The sequence below is a fragment of the Echinops telfairi genome, unplaced genomic scaffold (assembly GCF_000313985.2).
Source record: "Echinops telfairi isolate 266 unplaced genomic scaffold, ASM31398v2 ScPeMD7_2291;HRSCAF=2852, whole genome shotgun sequence".
In the NCBI taxonomy this organism is placed as follows: domain Eukaryota; kingdom Metazoa; phylum Chordata; class Mammalia; order Afrosoricida; family Tenrecidae; genus Echinops; species Echinops telfairi.
Window position 1 is genome coordinate 22,091,755 of NW_022106189.1, and position 5,695 is coordinate 22,097,449.

Here is a 5,695-nt window from a genome sequence, read left to right on the forward strand (position 1 = left end):
TCGTGCCTTTCTCATCGTTTTGAAAAAGGCTGCACTACTCTTGTCGCATACCACTGCAGGAAAAATCATCCCAAAATATTTGAGCGAAAGGAACAAAAGAATACAGTTGCTGTTGAATCAACTTAAACTCACGAAGACCCGAGTAAAACTGAGTGCCATAGCTCTTTAGTGACTGGGTTTTGGGGGGCCAGGCTTTTCTTCCAGGACCCCTCTGGGACTCTGGGTTGTGTGCAGTAATGTAAGTGTCCGCATGGTCTCTGTGGTTCAGGAATCGAGACAGGGCACGTGGGATGGGTGGCGTCTTCCTGTTCCGAGGCACCTGGAGCTTCATTTGTGAAGAACTGAAGGGCTGAGGGTGAATAGCTGGAGTCATCTGGAGGTTTCTTTGCTCCCGTGCTGAGTGCTGGGGTGGGACTGAGGCTGGACTCAGCTGGTTCTATGAACTAAGGCGCCTACAAGTGGATGCTCTTCTGGCTTGGGATGCTCATGACCTGATGGCTAGATTGTATGAGAGTAGCATCCTGAGAGCAGGTCCTCAAGAGGACCACACACAGAGTGTTTTCTGCCCCCTCTACTCTGTCTGCCCTTAATTCAAGGAGAGGAGACAGGGAGCCAGCTTTTCAGTGGGAGAAATGCCAAATCATTTGAGGCCATTTTTTTTGAACCATCATAGCTAGGAAATTACCTACTTGAGGGTTAGTGCTTTTGTCTGTCAGTAGGGTAATGCATAATCTGTACAGTTGCTGTAAGTCGATTGTGACAATAATTGCACAGCTCTTGATATGATTGAGCCATTTAATTGTATAATCTGTTGATTATAACTCAATAAAAAGTAAAGCAAAACCAAAACTTTTAGACAATTCCTGTTCTATAAAATAAATAAGTGAAAAAAATGGAGGTAATCGGTGTACAGTGTGACCATGTTGTACTATCTTTATGGATGCCAGTATTTTTTCCTTTAATGTTAAGTTGCCCTAAAATACTCTTGGTCTTATTTTCTTTTTAGCCATTTAAAAATGTTTTACAAATAAATCCTGACTTTGAAGCCTATACAAAGCAGGTGCCAAATTTGGCCTTTGGGCACAGTCTGATGATCTAAGTAAATGAACTTTCACAATGCATAGAATGTAGTAGGCCATGAATCACTATTACCAAGGTTACTACAGAACCCATGTGCTCATTGAGTTGTGTCAGAGAGGCAACTGACTTCCCTCATTGGTCTTCATTTCTCAAGGGAATGCTCTGTAGAAAATACAATGTATGTCGTTAGTTGTGCTAGAGTTGGGAACAACTCATCGTGAGCTCACACAGACCTGAATGATGCACTGTGTCCACATCTCTAGGTATGCTCAAAGCATTGTTGAAGCCACCGTGCACTTTGAATACCTTCCAAGCTTGGGGTTCATCTTCCAGCTCTGTATTGGACAACATTCAATTGTAATCTGCAGGGTTTGATAGGCTAATTTTCTAAAATAGCTTGCCAAGCTTTCCTTCCTTGTCTATCGTAGTAAGCTCAACTGAAACTTGTCCATGATGGGTGATGATGTTGGAATTTGTGTACTGATTGTACAGCTTCCAATATCATAGCCACATGTAATCAACCACAGTATGAAAAAGAGACAGATTGGTGGTAGAATACAATATAGAGTAAATGGAAACAAAATGATGTAAGTACTTTGGAGATGATACAGATGCATAGATACTGCCACTTACAAGTCTAGCTTCCACCCTACTATCTACTGGAACTTTGGGAGTGACAGCCAGTGGCAATTAGGCTGTGATCCCCAAACTTTATGGATAGACATCCCTTTATAGTTATGCTTGTCTTTCAGGTCTGCATCCTCTCTGTTTCATTACCCATTGGAACTCTTCCTCAATAGCATTTTCATTTGCAGAGTACTTCGAATAGTCGAATGTATTTCAGACTCTCTATACATTCTTCATTAAATGAATACATTAGCACATAGTGAAGTGGTTAAAACATGGTCTCTGGAGCCTGAAATCCTTGGATTCTAGACCAGGATTTATTTGTTATGTGACCTTATGTCTCTTTGGGCTTCCAGGTCTCGCTCCTAAAATTTGAATAAAAACATACCCATAAAGCTGTACTTGCATTTTACACGTTTTCCAAATGCCTGGTTCACAGTGAATATTCGATAAGTATTTTCTACAACCATGAATTATTATGACTTACTTCAAAATTTCATGGGCTCCATGTTTGCTCTCCTGGACTATCAGAACTATTTCAGTGTTAAGGTTTATTAAGTCAGAATCAAATTTACTTGGTCAATGCAACACACACACAGAGACACATTATTTTGTTTTAAGTGAAAGTTTCACAGTAGAGAAAGTTCTTACTTAAAGCCAATCTATTATTTTAAATGAAAGAGTGGCTTCAATTCCAAGTTCAAAAGGTGATTGTCATAGAGTTCTGTGGTAGTTACACAATCTGGTGTCACCTGGAGAGTATTAAGGGTGAAGGGGTGGAGATTAGCCTGTCAATTAGGTCACAGCTTGGTGACCTCATTTGGAGGTGCTAAGGAGATAAATAACTCACTGGAGGCCAGGCCCTCCCACTCCCTGAAAGTCATATCTGTTGACAAGCCACATGGAGGTACACTGATAGACTTGGAAGAGCCACATGGAGACCCATGCCACCACTGAGACTCTTCTACCACCACTGGATCCACAAGACTTTCCACTCACTGGCCTGGGATCTTCCTGCATTTGTTGTCATTGCATGGCTGTGTGAGTCTAAAGACAAATCTATGGACTAGTATCAAGATAGGGGGAAATATAGGACTTATGGACTTGATCTGGACTGGGCTGGGATATTTACTTACTGTACAATTGCCCTTTGATATAAAGTTCTCTCTTACATACACGAGTATCTATGAATTTGTGTTGCTAGTCAATCTGGACTAAGACAGGTTTCTATAGTCTCTATAGGGCCATTAAGTCTGACTTTGTTTTAGGAATTTGAATGTTGTTCTGAATTTGTGTCCCATTCTACATGGGACCTTCTCTTGGATCCCTGGTTAGAATGTTTAGGAGCTGTAGCCAGGCACTCGCTACTCGTGGTTTCGGGTTGGAAGAGGCTGTGGTTAGTGTGGGCTAGTAGCCCTGTGAACTGGGTTCTTCTATGAGTATTTCATTTCTTTCACCCTCTTTTGTTTTAGATTAGTAGAGACCAGTATCAACAACTTTATCTTCCCTCTTTAGTGAAATTTGTGTTCATATTTTCTGAAATAGCCCTATTCCAGCAGAATGTCCTTCAATAGTATGAAAAGAGAAAGCTAATTAAATGATTTTTTTCTTCAGCAATTACAAGTTGAGTATTCTGTGGCAAGCACTAGTTTAGCGATAAGAGTCAACAATACAGACAAAAATCTCTGCACTCTTGCACCTTGCATACAAATACTTACAACTTGGAGAGGGTTTGCTCGGTGCCAAGAACTTCACAAACACTTCCTCACTTCATCTTTTAAAAGACCATTGGCTGGAGTTGCTATTAGTATCCTCATTTAACAAGTGGTGTTTTTGAAGCACAGAGAGGCTAGGTAACTGTTTAGAGACCTACTGTAACCCCCTGATTTATGGAGCTGACCTAGGTGGGTGGGCTCCAGAGCTCAGTCAATACATAATTGACTAGGAAGGATAAAGATTTGCTGAAAAGGTTGGTGGGAAGTGAGGGATTAGGAAACATTTTTGCTTAACTGATATTTAACTATCACAATTTGATATGAAAAGATCATCTAGAATAGAGAATTCATATAAAAACAAACAAAAAAAGGACAGAGACATCCTTCGAATACAACTAGACAGTAGTTGGCTTTTTAATAATGGCAAAATAAAAAAAAAACCCATCTAGACGCCTTTTTCCTTGTCTCTGATGGACAGTTAAAATATAAATGCAGTCATGTTATTTTTAAGAGGGGACATAGCCTTTTCTGAAAGCACTAAGTGCTTTGTGAGAATGGGGAAGGGTCACGAAGATATTGCCCCAGACATCCGCTTGCTCCTGTGGAAAGGTCCTCACTACGCAATTGTCTTTCTAGGTCTGCATCTCTGTTGGGTCGACATCATCAGCCTTGTGATGGAAAAAAGCTGCAAACTGCAAAGCTTAGATTTAGCTTCAGCCATTTAGTTTACCTTGAGTCTTCAGCTTTATAGAACATTTCACTGTTTAATGGTAGTAATCATTGCCAATGTACATAGCTAAATGCCTATGGCAGAGTAAGTGCTTTACTTATTTTTGGGTAAAAAACAACATATTGCTGAGTGGTAAAGCATTCAAATTTTGTGATTGTTCAGCCCTGCCTAATATTACATTCTTTCCATCTTTCCTGCTGAACTAAGTCATGCTATCATTTTAAAAATGTGCTAAGTATGTATTTAACACATTTGTCATTTCATAGTTCTTGAAATGTACAATCAAGTAACAGGAACTATAATTTTCCTGCTATGCAACTACCTCTATTTTCCATTTTCAACTTTTTCCAAGACTTAGCAGAAGCTCAGAATCTCCTAAGTAGTGTGTTCCCTTAGCCCGTTCCTGGTAATCAATAGTAATCTTAGGTGTATATGCATTTTTTTCTGTTCTACATCTTCCATATTAATGGAATCATACAATATTTGTGTATTTGTGACTGATTTATTTTAGTCAGTCAGTATAATATGTTCAAGGTTCATTCATGTGTTACACATATCAAGTCTTTAATTTATTCTTTATGGCAGCGTAATATTTCCTTCCATGTATGTGCCATATTTGGTTTATCCACTCATCTGTGGGTAGACACTTAGGTTGCTGCCATTGTTTTCCCCCTTTCCCCCCCAAATTTTTAAATGTCATGATCAAGCTCAGCTTAATCAAGGAAAACATCCTTGACAATATCCTTCAGGTCCAGGGGGTTTTCCCTTTGAACGCTTTCACTAGGATTGTGTAGGTGTTCGCAACCATCAAATGAGCACAGCCAAGAAACAAAGCAGTAGTTTTATAGCGTAGGTGAATCAGAATATGAAGTAGCTGCTTAGCTCTCATTAAGGAGTTAGGACAAATGCATGTAAGATTTTAAAAGATACTGTACTTAATAAACTGAGGGAGAAAGTCCGGACTTTCTACTCCTTTAAACAGTTAGTCTCAGAAACCCAGGGGTGACTATGAGTCAGCATTGACTTGATGGCCGTGAGCTTGGCATGGGTTTGGTACTTGATAAAATTATACACATGTGAGTTGGAGGCAAGTTAGAAGTCAAAAGGGTAGCGTGAGGAGCTGATGCCAAGGGCTCAAGTAGAAAGAAAATGTTTTGAAAATGATGATGGCAACATTTGTACAAAGGTGCTTGACACAATGGATGGCTTTTGATAAAAGCTGTAAGGGCCCCCAATAAAATGATTTTTTTTAAAAAGGTAGCACGTACAAAGATAACCTTTGGAACAAACAAGACTTCCAGCTTCGATCTAACTCGAAGGAAGGACAAAGGGCAGATAAATAAACTGACACAGGGAATATGGAAAACAAATTAGTATGAACACACGACTTCTTGTTTGTAGTTTGTTATCATTAATTCTGCATTTGCACAACTGCTCTGAGCAGTTGTGTTGTCATCTCTGTTTTTCACGGCCATCTGTATTGCACAATCAGTGGGAAAAAGATTATAAATTGACAGACTCCACTGTGTACTTTAAGCAAATC